The following is a 26,783-nucleotide window of genomic DNA, read 5'->3' as shown; positions in this document are numbered from 1 at the left end:
CCAGGGGGTTTCCAACTAGTTTGCACTTCAGAAAAATCTTTTCTTTCTCCTGCTGTTCACGCCCTGCAAAGAATTTTCTTCCAACCAAAGAAATTGTTTTATAATCAAAGATCCTTGTCCTTAGTTGTTGGACATCAAAGAAAGTTTGGAGGGGACTGGGGGATTATGTCAGTGCCTAGAATTTATTTTGAATGCAAACTCACAACATTAGTAAGTCCCCCTAAAGAATATACTCATCTCAGAGTTGGGAAAGAACCTAGTAGAACTTAAGTGTGTATTCCTCCTTGGTTGGATGTACCCCAATAAGCTAGCTACAAATGAGATGGATAGCTCTATCTGGACTTAATTCCTGTATGTTTGGTTCTTGAGGTTCTTACTGGAAGAGGGACCATTACCCTACCTGCCCCTTTCAAACCTGACATGGGGAAACATGAGGTCAACTTGAAACAACCAAAAATCTTTTTTAACCTTCAGTACTTCAACTTTTGGGGAATTTGGGGTTTCTCCCAGGGCTGTTGATGATCTCACCAATGTCGGGAGCCACATTCCCTGCATTCCCTGCTGTCTCTGAGGTGTGGATGATGTCATTTTCTCTCACAAAGGAAAACCTCAGCACCCTGAGGGCCTGAACTCAGGTCTTGGCAGGTAAATGAAGGAGGAACTTACTTCTGGATTTAAACTGTTTGATTGACTCAGGCTTAAAGAGGCACAACCATGCTAAGTACTAGCTTCACAGCCTCATCTCTGGGGCCTGAATAGACCATTTATTGTTCAGGGAGAATAAACACTGCAACGTTAAGATATCATTTTCTGGATCAGAACAATGATTAATATTTTGGTTCTTGCAGTTGGGACATTTATTGGCCGTTGTTCTAAGAGATTATGGCTCCTTCTTAAATATCCTCTGAATCCGTGAATTTTTCCAAGCTTTTCTGGGATCCATTTATGCATTATCTGACTTTCCTTCCTCAAGGAGATTAACAACAACAAAAACAAGAATTAGAAAAAATAAAGTGATGGATAGGACAGATTTAGGCAGAGTTATGCCCTGGACAAAGTATTTTCTTGTTATTTTAATCTTGGCCCTGTGGTTATGAACCGAAGAGACTATTTGGTCTAGGAGACGTCCAATCTCTTCTGTCCCTTCACTGCAACCACAAAGCCGTGGTTGGAAATAGAATTCCAGGAACACCAAAAACGCTCACAGTTTCCAATAGTGGCAGCTCCAGTGCCCCCACAAGGATTCTTTGAGCACTCTTCCTCACTGCCTTCTTGTGGTGTCCTTGTGGTTGGGAGCCTACATCATCAATCACAAAGGCTTGCCCCGAAGACAAACCTGGTAGAAATGTCAGTTGTCTATCTTTGCCACCAAAAACAATCCTTTATATTTTTACTCTGCTCTAAACTAATATGCCCTAGGTTTTTAGAGAAAAGACAGTTTCTTTGAAGGAATCCTCAACTGACCATTCTCACAAAATTTTAAGAGCACGAGTTTGTACTAGGAAAGTAAGTCAGAATGTGCAGGCTGGACAGGATTTGCCAGAGGTTTTTACTCTGCTCAGCAGTGTCAAATTAACTTGCCTATGTTACTCCTATGCAGGTATACGATTACACTTTGGGTTTTGTTTTGTTTTTTTATACTAAGAGTATATGGGTAAATTCACTGAAATTTAAGAATGTCCTTTTTAAAAGTTTATAAAGGGGAGTAGGGAATTGAACCGTAAGGGAAGGGCCTAACCTGCAACCGTTCATTATCATAATCTTATTTCTCCTGAGTTGATGTGTACTTGAACCAAATTAATAACATTACATGAAATGCCCTAGTTTTTTCCAGCAATATCAATCTTAAAGGCGTGGAATAGGACTTGGCATTTTGTTTCCATTTTTATTGTTTTGTTTTCTAAAGGGAAGTTTGAGTTGGAGCCTATCTGGCAGGATTCCATGCTTCTACCAAACCACCTGTCCTGGCAGAGACAATGGAATCAAAAGTCAAGTTCTTTATGACTGCACCTGCCTTATAAGTGCTGCCAGAAGATCTAATTTTTCTCCTGTAGCCAAACTCTACCCAGAAACCATAGTTTACACCCATAGCATACACCCCAAAACATGGGTGTCCCAATTTCAGGAGAATGAGTACTGGTTCTCCGTTGACTTCTAAGGTATTCTTTTGCATTATATTCAATGATTATTTTACTGTTTATCAAATGGAGGAGATGTAGCTTTCTGGTTCACTGGTTTTCAAGATTTTTTGGTCAGAATCTACCAAGGATGTTGGATGGCTTGGTAATTTATTATTTAGAAAAGCATGAAGGAGAATAGGATCTACTTAAAAGAGATCAGGAACATTATCTCCAAAGTCAGAACACCGTGTAGTGTTTTCCATGAGAAGACGCTCCCATTTCTCCCTGCCTCTTCCATTTCCCAGAAATATACGCTACCCTGTGGGTCACCAGTTGAACATACTCTGATTAAGCGATTGTTTTGGAGGCTATCTAACTTCCTTGATGAGGACATTTTCCTTTTGAGTTATCAGAGTGTACCTTGGGTTCCCTTAGGGCAGAGTTACTTCATTGTGTCCTAACTTGATGTATGACTAGAGGCCTTCTGGCCTAAGAACATAATTTCTGTCACCAATCAGATCATTGAAAATAATATGCTCACCAAATAGTGCTCTTTACACAGTATTCCCATATAATGATATAATAATAAGGCATAAAGCGTGTTTTAAAACAAGTGACAACATCCTTCAGTGAATAGAGCTCTCAGTAGTCTTGTGTTTTGTTTTTTGTAACAATTTATTTATTTTAGAGAGAGAGAGTGTGGGTGCACAGAGAGGGGGGTGAAGAGGGAGAGGGAGAGAGACACTTAAGCAGACTCCACACTGAGTCCCAACGTGGGGCCCGTTGTGAGCCCAACGTCGGGCTTGATCTCATGACTGTGAGATCACAACTCTGAGATCACCACCTGAGCCAAAACCAAGAGTCTGATGCTTTATCTACTGAGCTACTCAGGCACCTCAGTAGTCTTGTGTTTTAATCTCAGCTCTGATCCTTGAGGAAAAATCCTTAACTTCTTTTGAGCCTTGTGTCCTCATGAGTAAAATGAGGATAACAGGTGCCTAGGTGGCTCAGTTGGTTAAACATCCAAGTCTTGATTTTGGCTCAGGTCATGATCTCAGGGTCGTGAGACTGAACCCTATCCTGGGCTCTGTGCTCAGAGTGGAGTCTCCTTCTCTCCCTCTCTTTTCCCCTTTTCCTCTGCCCCACACCCCTACTCACGCTTGTTCTCTCTCAAATAAATAAATAAATAAATAAATCTTCTAAAAAAATAAAATAAAATGGGGATAATAGTAATAGTCTGCCAACCTGAAATGAAATGAGAATTGTCTTTGAAATTGCAAATGTTAAGGTATTGTTATTATTAATAAGTAATTGGATTTGAGCTCTTTCTCATTCACCTAATTACTGTAAGAAATATTAAGTTTGAAGGTTATTGATTTAAGCTCAGTTAAGCTATTTTAATTCAATTTGGCATTATCCTAAAATACGCAAGAATAAGACTATTTCTGTTTTTTAATGTAGCTAAAAAGACAATGCTTTAGAGTCAAAATTTTGTGGACCAAAGGGCAGATGAAATGTTACCATACTGTAGTAACAGGTAGCCTTAATGGCTTAGAGAATGACTAATGGCATGTGTGTCCTAGGGTCAGAACTGAAGTTCTGTTTCTGCCTTGCTTGTGCCACAGTGAATCACTTGCCCTCCCTGGACCTTTGTACATGTTACTGGTCTATTCTGGTGAGCCCATTAGCTTCTTTCCAGGATCAATGAGGTGATCACTGACACAACACAAAACAGCTACTTTCCTCAGTTTTTACTACTCAAGAGTCAGAGGGATCCTAGAACCATATTACCTATCCCTCTTACATTTTCCCTTTTTGAAATTTTGGAGTATTCTTTTAATTGCTCTTGCCCTGAAACAGGGGCTCAGAATGCAGAAGCTCTCACCTTCCTGTGTAGCTTTGCAGCTGCGTTCTAAGGGGATAGAAGGAAAGGCATTCAGGACTGTGAAGGGAACTAATTTACACAGTTCATTATACTAGCGCTGTGCTGGTCCCAACATGTTGTTCTTTGAAGCTCAGCAGATAAGTTTCTCTAGCCTGCTTGGAAATTACCTCACAAGTCCCTGAGACTCCGAGTTCCCCATCTGAGAAGTATTAGATCAAAATGAGAGGGGCGCCTGGGTGGCTCAATGGGTTGGGCCTTTGCCTTCGGCTCGGGTGGTGGTCTTGGGGTCCTGGGATCGGCCCCAGCATCGGGCTCTCTGCTCCGCTCCGCCGGGAGCCTGCTTCCCCCTCTCTCTGCCTGCCTCTGCCTGCTTGTGATCTCTGTCAAATAAATAAATAAATTCTTTTAAAAACATTGAAAAAAGCAGTTTCAGTCATAGCACCTATCCCATATTGATAGCCCAGAAGTCATTTTTAGGTAAAGATATCCTTTGAGGCATCTCAGAGACTAATTTGTGCAGTATGGAAAAAATCTGTATTCCACACTGTAACTTTACCTGTTTGAAGTCTCTCCCCCAAACAGGTAAATAATGGGATAAAGGTAATTATGGGTTTTCTCATCTTTTCTACTTACCCGTTCCTTGTTGTGATTAAACACACATAGCTTATAACTCTTTTAGAAACAAACTGAATTGCCGTTATTACCCTTTCAACGCTTGCATGGTATTATAATCCATTTCAATCACAGTGTGACATAGTGGGAGCCAGGAGACAAATGTACGTGGGGAAGATAGAAGGGGCTAATGTTTTCTCTTGTATTGGTTTTGGGAAGAGTCCTTCTCTAAAGGTACTTCTTGAGGAAATCTTTTTTCTTCCCAAGGCCTAATAGAGATTAGTGAGAGATGTCTGCAAAGCAGTTGAAGCTCTTTGAAATAAAGGCATGGATAAACACTCAGCATCATTGTTATTATCATTAAAAAGGAAAGCCCAGCATGTGATGTTTTGGGTCACTTCCAGCGGGCTTTTTTGATGTTTATGATTTCTTTTTTGACCTTTGCCTCTTGATATCTTTATACATTTATTGACACTGTTGGACAAAGTCTTGAGATGCTAAGTAATAGGGTGTTAAGAATGAAATGTCTGCTAACCTCCATTTCTATGGGTGGAATGTCTCAAAATGTGTTTAAAGTATATAGTTCAGAGGCACCTGGGTGGCCCAGTTGGGTAAGTGTCTGCCTTTGTCTCAGTCATGATCTCAGGGTCCCGGGATCGAGCCCCATATCAGGCTTCCTGCTCAGTGAGGAGTCTGCTTTTCCCTCTGCCCCTCCCTCCGACTCGCAGGTGCTTTCACACTCTCTCTCTCAAATAAATAAAAATCTTTGGAAAAAAAATAAATAGTTCAGGTTTCTGTCTTTGGATACCTTTATTGTTCAAGTCTGGTAATCTTGGTGGCAAACGTAGTTTAATATCTGATCACTTGAGTTTTTATTTCCAATTCTATTCTTTCCCGAGTTTTATAGGAAAATTTTCACCAGCTCAAATAAATACCAAATAACTTGGGATATCCATCCGTGTTCCATTTATGAGTTAGAGATAAATTAAAAGGAAGAAGCAGATATAAAGGATCTAAAAAACAAACACTATAGGAACTCCCTAGGGGCACCATAATAAATTCAGTCAATCTCCTGTACTTCAGAATGTAAATTATTTCATGCCAAAAATGATCATAATGATGTCCTTATACCAAAGATACCAAATAAAGGCTAAATATGTTCAGTTATAATGGATTGAGGCAGGAAAATGTAGCAGTACATTTTAGAAAGGCTTTCTATGGTACAGATTAAATTTTAAAAGACTTCCTTCTGGCCCTTAGCTAGCTAAATAAATCACAGACTTTTATTTTGTGCCTTCTGTAGTCAAGGACTTGTGCTAATCAAAATATCCTCTTCCCTGATTGGCAGGTATATTTAAGAATTGAGTAGAATTAATGCTCAATTTCTTTTTTTAATGCTGTTGGTCCTTCCTTTTGAGTTTGTGGGGTTGCTACATGTTCCATTAAAAAAAAAAAGAAAAGAAAAGAAAAGGCAACCCTTGCTGATGAGTTATTTGTTTTAGATTTTAAATGGTTATTCTACAATAAAGTTTGCTTGTATACACACATATATTTTCCCCTCTAGCTTTTCAGTGAGTTAAGTTTGTTTTTTTTTTTAATCCCCACCTCAATTTTTGCATCTCTACACACACAGATTTGTGTACTTCTAAGCTTAGCGTTTACCAAAGAAAGGTAAAGTAAGAAAAAAAAAGTGGGAAATATTCATCAGAACCAGAGAGAGTCTATAGGAAATCAGATAGGAGGATGGAATACATTAGGCCAACCACTATAAAAAAGTATTTGAAATTACCATCATGTTTAGCAAAAGCAACCACCCTGAAACTACTAATAATGGTAATAATATGTGTTTGTAGACACATGAAGGATTGAAAATGAGGATTTAGATTATAATGAATAATATATATTAGATATAAATAACATTGTATATGCTATATATAGAATATATATTCACAGTATACATAGAACACATATATGAAATATAGACTATATGTACGTATTCTAAATACTTATTTTTCCATCCTTTAAGGGAAGGTACTCCTCTATGCAAACTGTGGACCAGTTTTCGGAAATAGTTGCCTTTTGAGACCCTAAAGCCAAATTATTTATCTGGCTTTTGAAATTTTGCCTGTTGAGAGAAAGGATAGTCAGAGGCAAAATGGAGAACCTTAAGACATCCCCCCTCCCCCGTGTTCTTTTCCCTGACACTCGCTCTTCCACCCATAATTTCAGTTAAATTTACTTAGCAGAAAACAATTCTTTTGCTCTGTTTCAGGCTTGTCTCAGATTCAGCTGGCTTTCTTCTCTCTTGTTAACTTCTGCTCGCTCATCTCTCCCTGATTGTGTAGACTGCCTCTCTCCTTAGGAATTTTTTTTTTTTTAAGATTTTATTTATTTGAGAGAGAGAGAGAGAGAGAGAGCATGAAAGGGGCAAGGGGCAGAGGGAGAAGCCAGCTCCTTGATGAGCAGAGGGCCTGATGTGGGACTTGATCCTGGGACTCCAGGATCATGACCTGAGCCGAAGGCAGTTGCTTAACCAACTGAGCCACCCAGGTGCCCTCCTTAGGAATTTTTACCATGATGGCTCAGTCAGTTAAGAATCTTGACTCTTGATTTCGGCTCAGGTCATGATCTTGGGTTGTGGTTGCTTAAGATTCTCTCTCTCTCCTTCTTCCTCTTTCCCTCCCCACTCTTTTAAAAAAAAAAAAAAATTTTTTTTTTTTTTTTTTTTTTTTTTTAAATTTCTAACTGACATATGGTCCTTCTATGATGTTTCTCTCATTTTCATTTTGGGGGTCATTAAAAAAAAAATCTGTGCTCACTGTCAAAAGTCTCTTCTTGCTGTGAAATTTTGCTATCACTTTTGTATCCTCCATGTCATATTGGTCTTATTTAGGTTGGGATTTTGATGACCTGGCCTGTTCCTTGGCATGTCATGTAGTGCACCAGATTCACTACACATGTTCACTCATAATTCTGTTGAATAAGCTGGTGTGTTGCTGCTTTTTTCATCCGGAGACAGTGTTCCGCAGGCCATGTTAACTGGCAACTGCACGTCGAGTTACGTGCTGACAGCTGTGTCTTCCCTCAGAAGAGATCCTTTTTTCCTCCCTATCAAATAAGAGCTTAGATTTTAGAGAAAATTGCAAAATACATCAAATGAAGAGAAGAACTGAAATCACAGCATCTGTGGTTTTCTCTATCCTTAATGGGAAAGCAGCTTCCTAGAGAATTTTATTGTAATATGTTGATGAAATGTTTATAGTCATCCCTTTGCAGTCTGTTTAGAGAGTAGTTTCTAAGCAGCAGTTCCTGCTTTTAGCTTTTTAGTTTTTTAGTTTCTAATAAACTTTTAGCTGGAGAAACCACATTTCTTTTCTCAAGCGGCAGAACCGGTCTTTTTTTTTTTCTTTTCTTTTTTTTTTCTTTTTGAGTTTGTTTAATACTTGATCTTTATGGTGAGGGACTAAGTTACATGATCTTCCTACCAAAAGAATGTTTCTCTGATTTTTGTGTTTTATAGCTTTCTGATTTCATTGTCATCAGAGGTTTACTTGTCAGGGAGATGTGAATATCTTCTAGCAGTTCAAGTGTGTACAGTAATAAATGGTCTTTCATAAAGAAGGAGTAACTTCATGCTATTGATCTGATAATAGGTTTGGGTGCATCTTATCAGGGGTCCAGAGCTCTGATCAGAAATCACTGAGTCAGGGCACCTGGGTGGCTCAGTTCATTGAGCAACTGCCTTCGGCTCAGGTCATGATCCCGGACTTCCAGGATCGAGTCCCGCCTTGGGCTCCCAGCTCCTTGGGGAGTCTGCTTCTCCCTCTGACCTTCTCCTCTCTCATGCTCTCTCTCACTCATTCTCTCTCAAATACATTAAAAAAAAAAAAGAAAGAAAGAAAGAAATCACTGAGTCATGTGTATGATTAAAGCTAGGGAACTTACCAACACATTACATCGCCTCATATTGATAATGCCCTTTCCACAATCTTTGGGTAGGTAGGTCATGCTATGACAGACCATTTGGCTGCCTTAAAGCCATTACCTTATATTTTTCTTCAAAGGAATTTCAGATCCTGTTTAATATTTGCTACTTTTTTACTGTGTAGTGAAGGCAGAAAGGTTGTAGTAGTAATCTTGTGAAGAAGGAAATCGGTGTTTCTTATCTATTTTCCATATATTGTCAATCTGTCCAAGTAAGCTGATTACATGGAAAACTGATAAGGACCTGTGTTTTCTTCTTGATATACTTGCCTGCCCAGAAGCATGTCCCCCGGTGGAGAACCCTGTGGTAGAGTGTCAGCCCTCTAGATAAGGTGGAATATCTGCCAAATAGCTGAACCATCGTGCCTCCATCCACTTGCACGACTTGAAGGGGAGAGGAGGTGGGAGGATGAAAGAGGGCCATCTCCCTCCCCCCAAGACTCCCAAAGTTCAAAGACACAGCTGGTATTCCAGTGGAACCCATGCATCCCGAGCAGTCCAGTGCCTAGAGAGATGACACGACAGCCTTCCTGATATCCTCCAAAGTACTCATTTCCTGGCCCTTGACCTTCCCTGGGAATCATCTCCTCAAGTCCTTCAATCCTTTTGTTGGCCTGCTTTGAACTTCTTGTGTATTAATCTCTTTCACAAAGCCAGGGCTGTAAGCAGTGGATAGTGAGTCCTGCACGTGGACTCTCAGCCGCCCCATATGAGGAGGATTGTTGAACCGTCTTGTTTCTGCATGAATAAAACTGCAGGGGCACCTGGGTGGCTCCTTCGGTTGAGCATCTGATTTTTGATCTTGGCTCAAGTCCTGATCTCAGGATCATGAGATTAAGCCCCATGTTGGGCTCCCTGCTCAGTGGGGTGTCTGCTTGAGGATTCTCTCTCTCCCTTTCTCCCTCTGCCCCTCCCCCCACTTGAGCTGCTCGCTCTCTCTAAATAAATAAATTTTTTTAAAAATCTAAAAAAAAAAATTAAAAACTGCAATAGCATCATCCTCTGAGTTCTTGTACACTTGACTTCTGTTTCCCAAATGATTTTCTAAATTATTTTCATTTGTACAATATCCAATGCCTTACTTCTTTTCATTCTATCTGATATTAAGTCATTGCTAATGATCTATACAGAGAGGCTAGATGCATCTTCTCTTCCTTCTTTGAAGCTATTTTCTAGAAGATTATGGGGCCAAATTCTATGGGATTATCTGGAATTTCTTCATAAAATTCAACATCAACTGATAAGATTTACTTTTGTAATTTTACCTCTCAAGCTTACCACTGAGTCATAGTCTTTCTACGATTTCAGTGCAAACAAGATTTTGATTTTATTCTTTTTTTTTTTTTTTTTGTATTCTAAAAATCAAACATCTCTATCTAATCTTATCCCAGGAGAGAAGAGTATCCCCATATAGATAGTAGTCAACTCAACAATATCTAATTGTGTTTCTAGTCAGGCCTTGTACAAGTAAATGCACATGGGTTGTGGTCTGTTGTAGAAAATATAAACATTACAACAAGTCTCAAAAATCAGGTCAGTTTCCTAATCTATACTGCAATCAAAATAGTAACAAGTTCACCCCCACCTCAAGGTAGATAGTCTGAAGAATTATCTTCTAACATGATGGCCCGTCCCCTATTGCTTGGGGCAGGCCACCAGCTGCTCCATATTAGCAACATGGCTCAGCAAGTTAGGACTGGAGAATAAAACAACCATATCCAGTTGAGGCTGCAAAGAAAATCCAAGGAGACACAATGTAATAATGATGATTATATTCATATATGGAGAGAAGGAGATGAATTGCATGCATTGTCCCCAAATTTTCTTGTGAGAGCGTTTTGTGATAAGTTATATGATGTTTATTCCCTCATCAGGCTACGTATGGAAATAAAAAAGCCATGTAACCCTTCCTTAGCCTTTGAAGGCAGGTATTGCTCTTGGAGAGATTTGTAGTAATGATAAGAGCTCTGGAGTGAATGTGCAACTGTCTTATATATTGACTTTAGATTTATAAGGCTTCGTTGCCAGGGCTGCCATTTACTCCACTTCCAGATGTATTCAGGGGCCAATAGGTACTTAATAAAGAAATAGGAGAAACTCCCTACCATCTTCTTTTGTCGTCCACAAGTTAGCACAGAGTTAAGTAATAACTGGACTTGGTGTCCTCTGGCTTGAGTGCTCATTAATATTTGCTGCCCCCAGGAAGACTTTCTGGCATTCTTGGTGTGAAGTCTCTTTTGCAGTCATAAGCTAGCCAGTTCTCCATGATATATCACGATTAACTGTATTTGTGTGAAAACCATTGTGATGAGGCTCACACTGTTGGAATTTGAGCTCTTGAGACTCGCCTCCATCAAGAGGCATCTTCTCAGCTTCCCCTAACTTTATTTACTATCATTTTTGAAGTCTCTAATTCTTTCTTAGTCTCAAGATGATGTTCTTTTTCGGGGCGCCTGGGTGGCTCAGTGGGTTAAGCCGCTGCCTTCGGCTCAGGTCATGATCCCAGGTCCTGGGTTTGAGCCCCACATCGGGCTTTCTGCTCAGCAGGGAGCCTGCTTCCTCCTCTCTCTCTGCCTGCCTCTCTGCTTACTTGTGATTTCTCTCTGTCAAATAAATAAAATAAAATCTTTAAGATGATGTTCTTTTTCAACTTGTGTATTGCTCTCAGAAAGCACAGTCTCCTTCCCTCCACCCTCTGCATGCTGCCCATGATAAACCCGGCCTCGCAGATCTGATGTCTTCGGGGCGTCTCTTTCCCGTGGCAGCACAGATTTCTGCTTCACTTCAGGGGTCTTGCTTCCCTCCTCTCATCAACTCTAGCTGTCAGTCAGCAGCGAAGACTTACTTACCTACCCCTCCCAAACTGCTCCGGGAGGAATCCGGTTCTTCTGGCCTCAGTGCTGACCTTGACCCTTTCCCCAGTCCTGAGCAGTTCTGGAAACTCTGCCCCGCTCAGGACCTAATTCATGCCTGATACTCTAACTTTCTTGCCCTGGCCTCAGGAGAGAGAGCACATTCTGAACACTCCTCCTTTTGTGTCGGCATCTCTGTGAGGTGCTTTGGAAGGACTCCAGCCAGGCATGGAAGGGCTCTTTGATAATATCTGACGGGTGGGTAAGAATTTCGGGCACCTGGCCAAGATACACATAGCCTGTAATCGTTAACTCAGTCTGTAAACAGTTCAAACGGCACTGAGAGGCCGTCAGTTATTACATTAGAAGAAGCCTTTCATCTCTCTTGCCTAGAAGCCAGGCGTGCAGCATTGGCCCCCACTGTGGCGATGGGAAGCACGGGGCAATGTGCAAAGCCACCAAGGCCCGAGTCGCGCAGGGCCATACAATGGAGCCTGCTCCGACTGACTGACTTCCAAGCTCTCAACATTGGAGCAATAATGAAATCATTCATTTCCTTTTGTTCTGCACCTGGCTGATGCTGGAAGGAGAAAAGAATAAAGATAGAAAAGAAAAGAAAAGGAAAGAAAACCTTGACCAGGAATAAATAGTGGGGAAGAAATTATCATCAGAGATTGGAAATTTCATTTTCCAGCTCAATTTTCCTACCCACATCCATGTTCTGAAACCTTTACAACCTCACCATTGACATTTTTATTTTGTTCCTTTGCTCCAGACTGAATCCAACTTTGGTCCTCAGTATACCCTATGTCCCCCATTAGCTTTACAGTTACTCGCTATTACTGGACCCTAAGTATAAGGCACAGTGCTGGGCCCTGATAACAGACATCCTGCCCTCAAGGTGCTTACTAATTGAGACCTTAAGATAATACTAGATATATTCTAGAGATAACTGCCACCTTGAGAATTTATAACAAGTGCTAACTAAGGCATATGATGAGTTTCTGTGGGAGTTCGCAGTAAGGAGAAAGAAAAGCAACGTGGGCAAGAGTGATCAGGGAAACTCCTTTCCAAGTCTGTGAGAAATCTTACATTCCATCCTTTCCTTTTTATTAGTTTCTTTTCTTTAGTATTTCTAACCAATTTTCTTTTGTCTTTATCATTGCTAATTTTGCTAGCAATATTGACTGTTCCAGACATAGAATAAATGGAATCGTTAACCCTCTTTTAGAATTTTTCTGATGAACAGAATTTTAAAGAGGTAGTTACGAGACCTGCCTGCCCATGGGGCGTTCTGCCACCAAATGCAGCTTACTCTAAGCATCTTGATTGCAAAAGACCCTTTCCTGATGAATATTTTTAAAGTTCAGATTAGTTTTAAGGCTGTCATTGCTGAAGCACTTTATGGTACATAGCACAGAGCAAAATTTAGATTGGGCCATAGGTTTTAAATGAACGAGAGGAATAAAATCCTACACTCATTATATTCAAGGTGAACACCAAAGCCCCAGATTTTGCCCCTCATTCCAGAATCCCAAATGTGAAGCAGCTAGATTCTTTTTCTCTACAAAACAGCATCTTAACACTTGCCTCATGTACTTCAGCTGAAGAAAAAGGATTCAGCCAGAAGACATTCTTCCCGCTAAAAGCTAGGGTGGTGGCGGGAGCTGCATTATATCGTCAGCTAGATGGGGGCCCTCATGACGTAATTAGTTAGAAAGCTCTGATCCCAGGCCTCTCTATTTTCTTTGTTTCATTTCCGTTTTTCTGGCTTTCTGGATCACCCTTTCATCCCCTTTACATATTTTAGGGTTTGCTTCTGACTTGCTGTCCAAGTTTCCTTTGCTGATTCTGAATGTAGCTTTAGGGGAACATGAGTAAAATAGAAGAGGAGGTATGGCTTGAGGACGTGCAACCTTGTACTCACCCTGTGTTCTGCTTCTGATTTACCCATCTGCTGAGGACGAGCCCCTTCTGTGGTCCAGGACAACTACACTTGCCCCTAATTCATAGAAAAAAAAAGCTCAGTCTTTAAAAAAAGAACTCAAGTCCTTTAGAAGAAAACAGGCACTAGAGAAAACAAACCCAAGCCTCTCTACCATTTGCTCAGCATTATTTATTCATGGTAAACAGGAGAGTGGTTATTTGAGAGGACGTGTTAAGTCGCATTTATACAGTAGAATTGTAGAAATACAAAATGTATAAGGTACATACATAAGGAAGCTTTGTGACTGCTATCTGATCCACCCAATTCAATGCCCTGGCTAATTCTGAGGTCATTTACAATAAGGTTTAACAGGAGGAAGCAGTGGAGGAAGGCCCTGCTCTTCTACTCAAATATAGTCTGTTTTTTGGGAAATGATTGTTCTTGAATTTTGGCTTCTCATCCCCACTGTTTTCCTTACGCATGTAGTAAGGCAACTGCCTACAATCATTTTGGTCCCTCTAGATCAGTCCTCCCAAATTTTAAGGTATATCAGAGTCAGTTTTAGCAAGCTTATTAAGACACAGATTGCTGGGCCCTACCCTGAGGGTTTCTGATTCCATATGCCTGAAGGGAGGCCAGAAAATCTGCATGTCTAAACAATTCCCAGGTGAAACCGATGCTGCTGGGTCTTGGGAACCAAATTTGGAGACCCACTTCTCTAGATTACCGCCTCCTTTATAACAACGAAGACTTTTAATCGATAGCCACAGCATCCCACCTGCACCGACTGAAGTCACTGTGGCTTTAAGACCTGAAGTGAACACTTGGTGATGAGAGAATTTGTCCTACTTGAAGGGCAGTGGCCTGGAGGCAAAACCATTTCCTTACAGGTCCCTGGCAGCTTACTGACTCGGTCAAGCAGCAGGTAGCTTGTGGGAGCTCCCTTTTAGAAAAACTACTAGCTGACGTACAGAACTAGCAATAGGACATAAGGAGAATGAAACCAACGCTTTTGGTTAACTTCTGTATCTTCCTCAGAGAGAAAATTCCAAGGTTGCCTTGCCTTTAGGAGTTCTCATTTTTCTTCTCTCCACTTCCCTGAGCCACAGAACGTTTTGGGTTGTACATGAGATGATTTTAGAAGCTAAGTGAGGGGAATTTCTCTCTCGCAAGACAGGCTACATAGCACCGTCCCTTCTGGATTTATTGAGGTGGGACTAGTTCAAGCAAACCAATAAGCAGAAGCTCTGCTTTTAATTGGATTCACTGATGTAGACATTGTAGCTTTTTCTAACTCAATATTTAAAATGTTAGCGCAATAGTGCTGTAGCTGAAGACATAAACAGGATTTGGCAGGTTTATATCTCCAGTCCTGTCCTTTCACTCAAACTTTGATTCTTATTTCAAATTGCCTATAGGATTTAAATGTTCATCTCTAATTCAGTATTTCCAAGAGTCAATTAATTTTCCCTGTGCAAAATTAACTTCTTCCAATATTCGTCTTTGGGTTGATGCAATTCCCACCCTCCCAGTACCCCCCACCCCCGCCAATTCTCCCAAGTATAGATCCTTTAGCTCCTTTCTTCTTCTTCTTTTTTTTTTTTTTTAAGATTTTATTTATTTGACAGAGAGAGAGAGAGATCATAAGTAGGCAGAGAGGCAGGCAGAGAGAGAGGGGGAAGTAGGCTCCCTCCGGAGCAGAGAGCCCGATGTAGGGCTCGATCCCAGGACCCTGAGATCATGACCCAAGCCAAAGGCAGAGACTCAACCCACTGAGCCCCCCAGGCGCCCCTAGCTCCTTTATTCTTATACTTCAGTCTGTCAGCAAGTACTTTCAACACTTCCTGCATAATTTCTGTGATTCATCCTTTCAGCTTTTAACTGTTACCACCAGAGTTCAAGCTCTCATTGTGCCATGCTGGATTCTGGAACAGCTCTCTAACTGGCTTTCCTACCCCCAGTTTCTTTTCATTCTACTATAGTTTTTACTCTGATACTCAGTTGTGTTTCAAATACTGTTTTGATCCTGAGATCCCATTGCTTCAGAATTTAGAGTGATTCCTTTTTCTCATATGCCAGCAAGGTCTAGCTCTTATCTTGGCATTCAGCGCTTTCACAATCTGACCATAACTCAACTATCTAAGCTATCTTGGCCCCTCTATTTTTCAGTTACAGAAGTCTTCTTGTACTTTGAAGACTTGAGAGAAACCAATCAAGAAGCCCACTTTTCCTATGACTTGGTCCCATGGAAGTTCCCCAGACCCATTTCACAGAGCCTGCCAATCAGTATGCCCTTATTTTACATATGTGGCCATTCTTCTCTTATCCAAATCTTATTCAGTTCAGCCTTCCTTAGGGACTGGCTTAAGATTCATCACCTCCACTAAGCCCACAGGACCTGTTGGCTGTGCCACACAATGTAACACTTGATAGTGTACCACTTTATGCCATCATTGAGTTGTGTTCATAGGTTACTTCCCTAATAAGACTATAACTCCTGGGGTAGATTTAACATAATTTTGGAAAGAAAATAGATGTTCATCAAACACTTGTCAACAAAGAGGCCACATTTCAGCCCATTCTGATGTGCTCATGGGGCAAATCTCCATGTGTACCCATCCCACACCCTACTCATGTGACTGTATCTTGACAAGGAGCATGTGGGAGCTATTGATCTTTCCTGTAACAAAGGGTTTGGGAAGAAATTGTAGCAGCTGCTATTTTAGGGAGAAAGATGGCTCTAGAAATCAGCCTGATAGTGTTCAGGCTAAGAATCAAGCTTAGTGACAGAGAGCAATTCTGCTAGTTAGGTATTTAGCTCAGAAGGGAGTTCAGCCTCTGAAGTATTTCAGGTAGGCGTGAACTGAGCAGTTAGATGTGTTGCTACTTTCTGAAGTGAGCCTACCTAAAGGCGAAAGCATGGCCCGATGACTGGGTGATCACTCCCACACTGTGAGTTCTCTTTTATACGCTACACGGAGGTACCCACCCGAACAAACACTTTGAAGAAGCAAAGGAAAGTGCTCAGAACCTAAATGTAGTCACTGTGTCAACAGCAGTATCAGATAAGGTGAATTTTATGGAGTGGGGTGTGTGGTGGGGGAAGAGTCGACGCATCTGTGGTCAGTGATTCAGAAACTTGGTGCCACATTATAGGGCACCATGAAGCCACCTTATGGCCCAGCCACCCCATGGTGGCTGATGTCATATAATTACCCATTTGCTAACTGGGCCAAGAGGAAATTGATTGGATGAAAGCCAGAGTAAGGTATAGTTACCTTGTAGCTGAGCCACAGTCAGAACCTATGCGACCAGATGGCTTTGGGGGGCTTCTTTCTATACCAGTGAAGCCATTGTCTGTTGTCAACTGCAAAGTGGTTGATTGTTTTATAGGTATCATGCATTTTTGCTTGCCTACTCCTAAAACAAATACATTCTCATCTGAATGTATTCGGATGTGCTCCATGGCTCACACATTGCCATATTATGATATCTCAACCAGGAACAGGGGCCAGACAATTCCTATTGGCTGAACTAGGACTGAACTTAATTCTAGATTGACTCAGCTTCTCTGTTAAAGTTGTTTGAAATTCTGATATCCCGCCAGAGACTGTTCCTAAGGAGTTCTCAGCGTGAAGTATGAATCACAAACAAATAGACTCTCGGGAGACCAAAAGCACAAGCTTTCAATATTAATGCAGCATTCATTTATTGGCTGCCTGTTATATTAAGGCATTGTGCTCTGCGGGATACAAAGAAAACCCTGCCCTCAATCTAGTAGATAAGAATATAAAGCAGAGGGTGAAAAGTACCGCAACTTGATTGGGACATTTCAGAAGAAGAAGAGGTTTTTCATGAAAGAGGTAGCATATAAATGTGCCTTTGAGTGATAAGTAGCATTTTAAAAAGTGACAGGGTAGGAATAAAGGTATTCCAAGAGGACGCGAGAGAAGAGTAAGACAGTTTGGTTTGGACAAGCAGTATAGTACATTTAGGAGAGAAGTGGGAATAAAGCTGAAAAAGCAGAGGGGAAGAGGAAGGAATTAATACTTTCTGAGTGCCCACTACTATGTGCAGGAAATGGTAGTACTTTAAATATGTTATTTAATCTCTACAGTGATATTCTTTTTTTTTTTAAAGATTTTTATTTATTTATTCCACAGAGAGAGATCACAAGTAGGCAGAGAGGCAGGCAGAGAGAGAGAGAGAGAGAGAGAGAGAGAGGAGGAAGCAGGCTCTCCGCCGAGCAGAGAGCCCGACGCGGGACTCGATCCCAGGACCCTGAGATCATGACCCGAGCCGAAGGCAGCGGCCCAACCCACTGAGCCACCCAGGCGCCCTACAGTGATATTCTTGCATGGATAGTGGTATCTGCATTTTTTTCACCCAGAAAGACACCAAGACTCAAGAGGTTAGGGTACCCACTCCGAGTCACACACATCTTTTAAGTGACAGAGCTGTGAAATGTGAAATGTGAAACCAGGTTGTCTGATTCCAAAGCCAGTGCAGAGAGCCACAGCCTTGATCTGATAGGCTATGGAGTTTGAATTTAATTCAGGAGGTAGAGGAGAGTCATTGATGGTATTTGAGCAGGACAATGACATGACTGGTGCTATATTTAAGAAGAGTGCTCTTGCAGAGAAATACAGAACGCTCCAGAATGGTGAGACTGGATACTAGTTAAAAGCCTATTGTAGTGCTTCAGGCTCCAGGGAGATAGAGGAAGTAGGTTTCCAAAGAGGAGTTTGAGTGATCCGATTCAGGAAGGGGAGATCCTAATGGCTCTGAGGTGCTCAGCCTGGGTCTGTAATGACAGTGCCCTTAACGAAAACAGACAAATTAAGAGAAGTTATTGGCTTAGGGTGGAGTGTAGACAGACGATGATGTACGTATGTTTGGTATTTTTAAATTTGAGGGACCAGAAAGACCTCAAAGAAACAATGTGTATCAGGCATTTTGTAGTGCAGGATAATTTGACTTAGGAGAAATTTTTGGAATTTGCCAAGATACTAGAGTGAACAAGAACCCCAGAAGAAAGGTAATAAAATCAGAGAACATCTCCTTTTATTTATTTATTTACTTTTAAGATTTTATTTATTTATTTGGGAAAGAGAGAGAGCAAGAGCAGGGGGAGCTGCAGAGGAAGAGGGAGAAGCAGCCTCCCAGCTGAGCAGGGAGTCTGATGTGGGACTCGATCCCAGGACCCTGAGAACATGACCTGAGCTGAAGGCAGCCCCTTATCTGACTGAGCCATCCAGGTGTCCCTGTACCTCCTTATATTTAAATGAGAGGAAGAAGAAAAGAAGAGGAAGGCAGAGGCATCAGATGAGGCACAGACAAGTGGGAGAATAGAACAGCATTACCTCGAGAACAGCAAGTAGGGAGAGTGTCAAGAAGGGATGTTCGACACGTCAGAAGTAAGTTAGGTATATTAGTCTTGCTTTAGCTTCAGTCCACATTCTTAGAAAACAACTGGCCCCATACATCCTTTGTCCCTTGTGCTTTCAAGTCTGTTATGGAGGAACTTAGCGAGCCAGGAGAATGGTTTTCTTATTAAAGACATGTTTGGTGATCACATTTTAAATTTAAGCTAGCGAGAGCTCTCGGTTTTGCTGCTGCCAAAATAAACTGGACATTTCAGGTCTTGCTCTAAGTCATTGGAGGTTTAGTTCCCAAGAAGGCGCTCAGAATTTTGGCACTTTTATTCCTTTCCTCTGTGGCTCTTCCGATGGTCTGCCACATCGCCTTTCATTATATTTAATACATGCAGTCCATGCCCAGAATTCGGGATTCCTGGTTGCAAGCCCAATACGTATTGTGTTGTCTCTTGGCCCTCATTTGTAAAATGGGTGGTACTAATAAAGGGAGAATAAAATAGCTAATGAGGGATTATAAAGTACTTTACCAATATAAAACGCAACATCAAAGCCGAATAATCGTCTTAATTCAGGGCGAAGGGTTCCATTAGCAGGGTAAAAATAAAAAGGACAAAGGGTAGTGTTGCTTTGTACCTTGATAACAGTGTAGATCTCTGAAGTGCGGCTGTGGATCCTCACTGCCCTGTGAACTCTCAACCCAGAAATTTGGCTCTGCTCCTTCCTAACTCTCCCAGGACTTCCCTTACCCACTAAGTCTGGCGATGGCCCCTCTCTGAATGTCCTGACAGACGCAAGCAGGAACTTCTGTCCCGCAGAGCCCGCTTGATAACTGAGAAGACTCCTCTTCCATTTCTCAGCGCTTTGATGGTCTCCTCATATCTTTTACCATCTGCGCTTAGCAAGAAAAATAAAGGGGTCTGAGCAATTAGGAAGTGACAAAGAACTCATGGTTCACAAAGAGTGAGTTAAAGGATGCTTGGAATGTTCGAACATACATCTTCAGGACCAGAGTGGGCTGGAGGGCTGAGCAGGCTGCAGGGAATCTAAAACAGGAAAGGCGATGGTACCGAGTGGCTCCTCAGCTAAAGTAAGGGCTGGGCTTCAGACACATCAGCTTTTCAGAGCAGAAGGATGGAGAAAAGAAATATAATTAATCTCTCATCCCACTGAAGGTAAGAAAAATGTTATTTAAATACGTTATTTCATTTAATGCTAACCTGACCCACTCGGAAAAAATATGGAGTAATATTGGGAGTACATCAACTCTTGAGTTTTTCCAGAGCTTTTCCATGCAGATGACTGGTCTGAGTCCTCATAAAATCTTGGTAGGCAACCCTATATCTTCCGGCCAGTGGGAGCAAGAGTTTCTTTGAGGCCATGCTGTAGGGATAAAAAAGATAAATAAAATTGTTTCGAATAGACTCTAATTGGTTCCTGCCCTGAAGGAGCTTCCCATCATATCTGGGAGATTAGACAAGACAGCCCAAGAGGACAAGCGAGCGCTTCCAAAATAATATCACAAGAATAAGTTAGTCTGCCCATTCATTCTATGTTGTCTCAGTGCGGATGTGCTGTGATCCGTGGATTCGCGTTCCCTGTGTGTTGTTGGACAATGGCCTTGAGTGCCTTGTGTGTGTGTGAGCACGTGGCCGTAGCTTTCCAGTTGGGCTCTAGTCTCTTGAGAGCAGGAGCCCACTCCCTTTTTTGCAGGGGGACTCTTTCTCTCCCATTAGGGATTATGTTCAACTTAGCACACTGATACTGAAGGAAGACAGTAAGAGAGTAACTGGGGATGGGCTGTTAAGCGGGAAGATTTTCCTGAAAGAAGTGAGTTTTGTTCAGGGTGATGGAGGAGGTTTAGGTGTGATATAAAAAGGAAGCAAACTCTCCCTTGCTAAGAGGTCAAAATGCTGTAAGCTGGCTTTAAAACCTAAACTTACAGGGAGTATACAGAAGGTTTTCGAAGAAAAAGCAGATATCTGAAAATAAGCATATCCTGATCAAATGACAAAAAACCACCAAATTTATTTTATCTCACATCTGTTTATTAAAACAGATAATTCTACATGCAGGCATTTTTTTCTTCACATCTACTGTGTGCCTGGCATTATGCTCAGTGATGAATAAGGCTTGGTATCTGACCTGAAGTAGCTCCGGATCAACTTTAGGGGGAGAGGGAAAGGACTAGTAATTTATTGAAATCTAAAACCTAGGCACTGTATTGATACAACTGTAAGAGGTAAGTGTCATTTAAGAATTTTGAATCTATTATTTTAGGGGACTGATGGGGCAAGGTGTTTAATTCTGAGGACTGAAGGCTGCTTAGATTACGGGACTGGGCTGAAAGGTTTGAGGGCGGAAAGAGGTGGAAAGCTGCAGGACTTAGACCTTGGAGTCTGGCTCACAGGGGAAGGGGAGGGACCCTTTTTTCCCTATAGAGCCGAGGAGATTGGGAAAGGCCCATGAGAAGAAAGTAAAAGGAATTTAGCAGAGAACCAAACTACTTTCCCAGCTCATACATCTTTTCTGTAAAAGGCTACTTAAGAGCCAAGACGGTGTTTTTCTGGTTTCATCCTCTTTAACGCTAGAACCCTGCCAGAAGGGGCCACTTATAGATCTTAGTCTTTAGTGCTTAGGAGCCCAAGAAATGCTGCTATGAGCAAATATTCAGAGGATGGAAATACCAACGGGCAGCAATGCCAAGATATCCAGGCTCTATCCACGGAGACCCAGCGTAGTGCTGATCCCCAAACGCCATCCCTTCCAGGCTCTCGCAACACCATCTTTCACTTTTTCTTTTATCTCCTGCCTGGAAGGCTCCACCGTGGGTGGGAATAAAAATCTATTCTCCTGTTGCCTCCAGGCAGCTGCCAGCAGTCTGTTTGCCTTGTTCTTTACTGGCAAATCATTAAACAGTCCCCCCAAAGCAGGCCTCTTCCCCAGGGCCACCCCGTGGACAGGGATTCAGAGCCGTGGTCAAAGGGCTGTCAGCACTCGGGCTGGAGCCTTTGGGTCGAATCCAACACAAGCCTCTTCGGACTGTTGCCTCTTCGGAACAGAAGCCTCCTTGGCGTGATCTCAACCCCCAGTGGCTTCTGAGGAGAGACTCTGGGCATCTGAGTTGGCTGGTGTCATGAATAATTTTGTCCTTCTCCTCCTAATGTCATTTCTTAGCGCAACTACCTTAGAGCCCCTCTATTGTTTCTTGACCAAAGTGCAGACCCGTGCTCCATTTTCTCCCCACTCACTTTCCAATGTGCATGCGGTCTTGTGTTTACAGCCCCGGATCTGGGGACGGGGACCAACCAAGCAAATGCCATAACTTCCCATCCCCACTCACAATGTGAAGTTCAAAGCTGACCACAGATTTAGTTGTGCTGGCCCATCTGGATACAGGATCCGTCCCTCAAAGGACGTATGAGCACCGCGGCGAGCAGGTCGTGGATAGCTGGCACCGAGTTTGTGGGGCGACTTGGAATCCCCGCAACCTCTCAGCAGGAGACTAGGCCTGAAAGACATGGCATGTGTGAAATAACCAGATTAACGTGGCTGTTTCACACCCTTGCGTTAAACTCACCAACCTCAGCAACGCTTAAGTAGCTCTGCTGGGAGTCCTGACAGGCCTGTGGTATATTGACGTGAATAATCTGATGTCCTCATGTCTCATTTCTGCGGTCTTCTTTCACAGAGGCTGTCTGGTTTTAGTCTGTGGCCTTTTCGGTATTAAAATCTCGACAGAAGTAATTATTTAAATAGCAGCAGCAGCACTGCCTGGTTCCAGCAGGTCTCTAAATTTCTACCATCCCTGGCATGAGTTTAGCTGTAATAGCAGCAAAATTGGAAAGCAGACGGTGTCAAGACTGTCCTCAGGGAGCATCCTGGGCTGGGCTGGAGCCCTGTGGGCGGGGGGGCGGTGAACTAGTGTCATGTGGTAAGAGTGAAGGCTGCCTGTAGGAGGGGCCCTGGCCCAAGCCTCCTTAGACCCTTATCCTGGAAATGGGAGGGCAAGTGTCGCCCTAGCGATACTGCCACCCATGCCAAGACCTCAGCTCTTGCTCGGATGACCTCTTTTAACAAGACTTAGGTAAATGATGAGGGGCCTTGAGCAGTGCTTCCCGAAGGATGGAAGGCAGTGAAGGCAGTACGGTCTCCCTGCGACAGTGGTCACTGACTGAGGGGCAGAACTCAGCTGACACCTCAGGACCTCCTAGTGTGGGATTCTTAGAGGTTTGATCCCTGAGAGCCTCACCTGGTGGAGGAGAGGAGTTCAAACTGTGTGACTGGCGTGTCTTCAGAGGTCTTGAGCTTCGTGGGCCTCAGGACTTTGGCATCCTGTTTCATAGCTTCCCTTCTAAAGAGCATTGATGTAATTAAAACATTTGGTGAGCTCCCTCTTCTTTGCTCCTAACTTCGTGAGTAGCTTCCAGAGGTCATTCTGGGCTGAGTCAGGACAAACCGTGTTTCTGGGTGGGAATAGAATGGACAGAAGCTTTACCTCTTGGGTAGCAGAGGTTTTCCTCTTTCCCTCTGATGAATACCAAGTAAGCTTCTTCCCTGATATCAATTTATTTCAAAAGCAACTTAGACGGTTAGCTCTTTCTTCTTTTCCCTCCCTTCTTCCTGCTCATGACTCTGCTTCTGACCCTGTGAACTACCCATCCATAGATGCCAGGCAAGGTGTGGGGTCAGGAAAACCCCACCGTGGAGGCCATATTAGGGTCATGAGGTCCACTTACATCATGGAGTTTGTCCAGGATCCGAGAGAAGGATAGGTGAATTTTAAAACTGAAGAATGAAACCTGTAATGTGGAGCGAGACAGAGAAGGAAATTGTAGCCTGATTGAAAGACCATTATTGAGGTCTGAGCTTCTGTGACCTCTAATTTCAGGACACACCTTTCTCATCCTAAACAAACATGGACTGTTCACTGGGAAAGCATCTCTGAGAGGTATCTGGGTCTGGCTACCTCTGTTGTGGCTAGGAGAAGAGATGAGATAAGCCCTAGGAGACAGAAGGGAAACAGGGCTGCTGGGCAGAAGGAGCCTAGGCCCAGAAGGAAGAGGAGCAAACAGACCTTACTTCTGTGTTGTTGCTGAGAATGATTCAAGTTGGAACATTCTACAGATGGAGGTCCTGAAGCCTTCCACCCATGCATTGCGGTATGCACCTAATGCTTGCTGCCCCGTGTAGAATCCCTCCCAGTGCACACCCCTGGAGGTGGCATGACTGGATGGAGAGGGTACTGGCATTGAATTCTGGAGCCCTCCACCTCCTTTAACTAGCTGTGTGGCCATGGGCAGTCTGTGACTTGAGTCTCCCATTCCTCATCTGTCAGAAGTAACTTTTGAAGGGCCTTCGAGGCATGAACCAGGCCCGGCTATTAGTAATTCACAACTCTTTATAAACTATATGGCAACTGGATTCAAATGAAATTTTATTAATTCTTTCAGAAAATACAAAGGACCTCCAAAACACAAGCCCCCGGCTGGACTTTTTTTTTTTTTTTTTAAGATTTTATTTATTTATTTGAAAGAGAGCAAAAGTGATCATGATCAGAGGGAGAGGGAGAAGCAGAACCGCTGAGTGGGAGCCCAATGTTAGGATCATGACCAAGTCCAACGCAGACGCCTAACCGACTGAACCACCCAGGCACCCCCACCCCCACCCCCGACTAGACTTCTGATGAACTCATTTTCTGTCTCAGACTTTGTCCCCTTGCTTCCTGTTGGAAGCTGGCACATCATTTCCATTCTCATGTCAGCCCAATTGCTCACTGGCACACCTGTCTGCCAGGAGGTTCTCTGGATCAAGTGAGAAACACAGGAGGCCTCTGTCACCCATCCTCTCTCTGCCAGTCCACTCTCATCAGGGAGCCCAAGGCTGTACTTGGCTAGCCCCACCAATATTATTTTCTTTTGCACCTTAAAAAAGATCACACAACTAAGCAGGAAGACATTTTCCTTGTTTAAAAAAATATTAACAGAATAAAAGGAAACCCCTTTTGACAATTTCCCAGCCTCCCAGCTTAATTCAGTAGGAAACTCAGCCATCCCAAAGATTGTAGTGACAAGCTAAGATAAGGAAGAGAATGAGGTCTAGAGGTTTCCAAATCCAAGCCTAATCAGTCACCATTAGGATCTAACCTGTGGTTGTGAACATTGACGTCTTTAATAAAGGACAAGGTGGGGACGCCTGGGTGGCTCAGTTGGTTAAGCCGCTGCCTTCGGCTCAGGTCATGATCCCAGCGTCCTGGGATCGAGTCCCACATTAGGCCCCTTGTTCTGTGGGGAGCCTGCTTCTCCCTCTGCCTCTGCCTGCCACTCTGTTTGCCTGTGCTCTCTCTCTCTCTCTCTCTCTCTGACAAATAAATAAATAAAATCTTTAAAAAAAAAAATAAAAATAAGTAAAATAAAAATAAAAAAAAATAAAGGACAAGGTGACCAAACTAGGCCTCCGAGGCTGTTCTGGTGCTGTGGGCAGGAAGCAGCCACTTCAGGCCCAACTGTGTTTCCCAACGCCCGAGCTACAGAGCTTGACTTTATGATACTGGTGTGTCCTACTGCTGGAGATAAGAGTCAGGTAGTTCTAAGTGCAGGTAATGGAGGTTGCACAGAAGAGATTGATTATAAAATCTGAAAAGAGGAAATGGGGAGAAAGGTGCCTTTGATGCCTGGCCAATGTTCCTGATTACAAAGGCAAAATTGTCGCAGGCAGTAAAGTTCCTGTCCAAGGCCTGGGTGAAGGTCCGTATGTGGAATCAGAGAACTAAGAGATTATTGCAGCAGAGGTGGGGGGAGGAGGGTGGCTGGAAACAAGAGACTGTAAAGAATTGCTTGCAAAAGCACACACCCTAAGATGAGGAGATGCCGCGGATAAAGAAAGACCAGCATTAAGTTTGGGGCTCAGTTGAGCCCTGGAATGCCCTTTGTGAGGAGGTAATGAGATCACGTGGCTGCTTCACGGGAAGGAGGCAGGCTGAGAACTGGAAGAGCTTGTTCAGTGGGGTTTGGGGGGCTGAGCACAGGAGGGAAGTGACCGTGGGTAATGAGCTGTCCCAGACTGTGCCTTGTAGAACACTGGCATTCAGAGGCACTGTTGACAATCACCAAGGGAGTAGCACTCAGAAAGGTCTTTGTCCCTTCCACAATGAGGAGGGATTTTACTGTTGCAAATGTAATAATAAAACAACTACCATTGAATGAGCATTGACTGAGTGTTGGGCTCGGTGCTAGGCATATACCCATTATCTCCATTCTTCATGATACTCATCCCATTCTATAGGTGAAGAATGTGGGGCTCAGAAAGGCTAAGTAACCTGCCCTAGATCATACAGGCAAATGACAGAGTCAGAATTGGAGCCTTAGGTCTATTTTGGAAGGGAGGGGGAAAATCAGACAAATAAGTTAAAGGAGGAAGACAGAGACATAGAGAACAGATCCAAGAATAGGAAGTACAACATATACCACCAAAGAACAGTATTCATGTCTTTTCATAGTTGTATAAAATATGTGTGCAAAGCTGAGTTCTCAGCCAGAGTGGCCTGGACGCTGAGACTTCATTTGCCCCTCATGGCAGCATATGGGATGGGTGTCCCAACTTCTGACCTTTCAGAAACACACAGATAACCAATCCTTAAGCCCGTCAGGTTTTTGGGGGCCCTCCCCTGCCACACCCTCACTGAATGCTACAAACCTCTTTCTCTTGGCTCTCTCTCGGTGTCACTGAGAGGACAGGTGACACCTCCTTATTAGAAGACCTTGCATCCTAAGGAGGCAGGTGCATTTGGATCTATTTTCTTCTCAGGGGCCTTCTTCCCAGCTGAAAATCCCCTGGAGGAGGGAGCAAAGACAGCCCAGGTCACACCCAAGGAAGACTAAAATAGCTTTGCTAGGTAATGAATGGTGTCCTAGTTGAATGACTTTTTTTGTTTGTTTGGTTGGTTTTTAATCTGAGAATACTTGAAAAAGTCTTACTGTAAAAGAGTCAAACCATACAAAAGTGTAATGAGTATGGTTTTCATGCCAC

At 42.8% G+C, this 26,783-nt stretch overlaps 1 protein-coding gene across 2 annotated transcripts in view; it reads left to right on the top strand.

Annotated features, from left to right (window-relative positions):
- The window catches only part of RNF43 (ring finger protein 43), a 65,985-nt gene that overhangs the window by 15,013 nt on the left and 24,189 nt on the right, over window positions 1-26,783 (top strand). Inside the window, exon 1 of one of the 2 annotated variants that reach the window (XM_047707388.1) lies at window positions 19,449-19,930. The exons of the other annotated variant lie outside the window; for it this stretch is intronic. The gene's annotated coding sequence lies outside the window, so the exon portion shown is untranslated. Of the gene's footprint in view, window positions 1-19,448; window positions 19,931-26,783 lie in introns of those variants that run through there. 2 annotated transcript variants of the gene reach the window in all.

The sequence above is a fragment of the Lutra lutra genome, chromosome 16, assembly GCF_902655055.1.
Source record: "Lutra lutra chromosome 16, mLutLut1.2, whole genome shotgun sequence".
In the NCBI taxonomy this organism is placed as follows: domain Eukaryota; kingdom Metazoa; phylum Chordata; class Mammalia; order Carnivora; family Mustelidae; genus Lutra; species Lutra lutra.
Note: the sequence above shows the minus strand (reverse complement) of the source record. Positions and strands in the feature narration are given on the sequence as shown.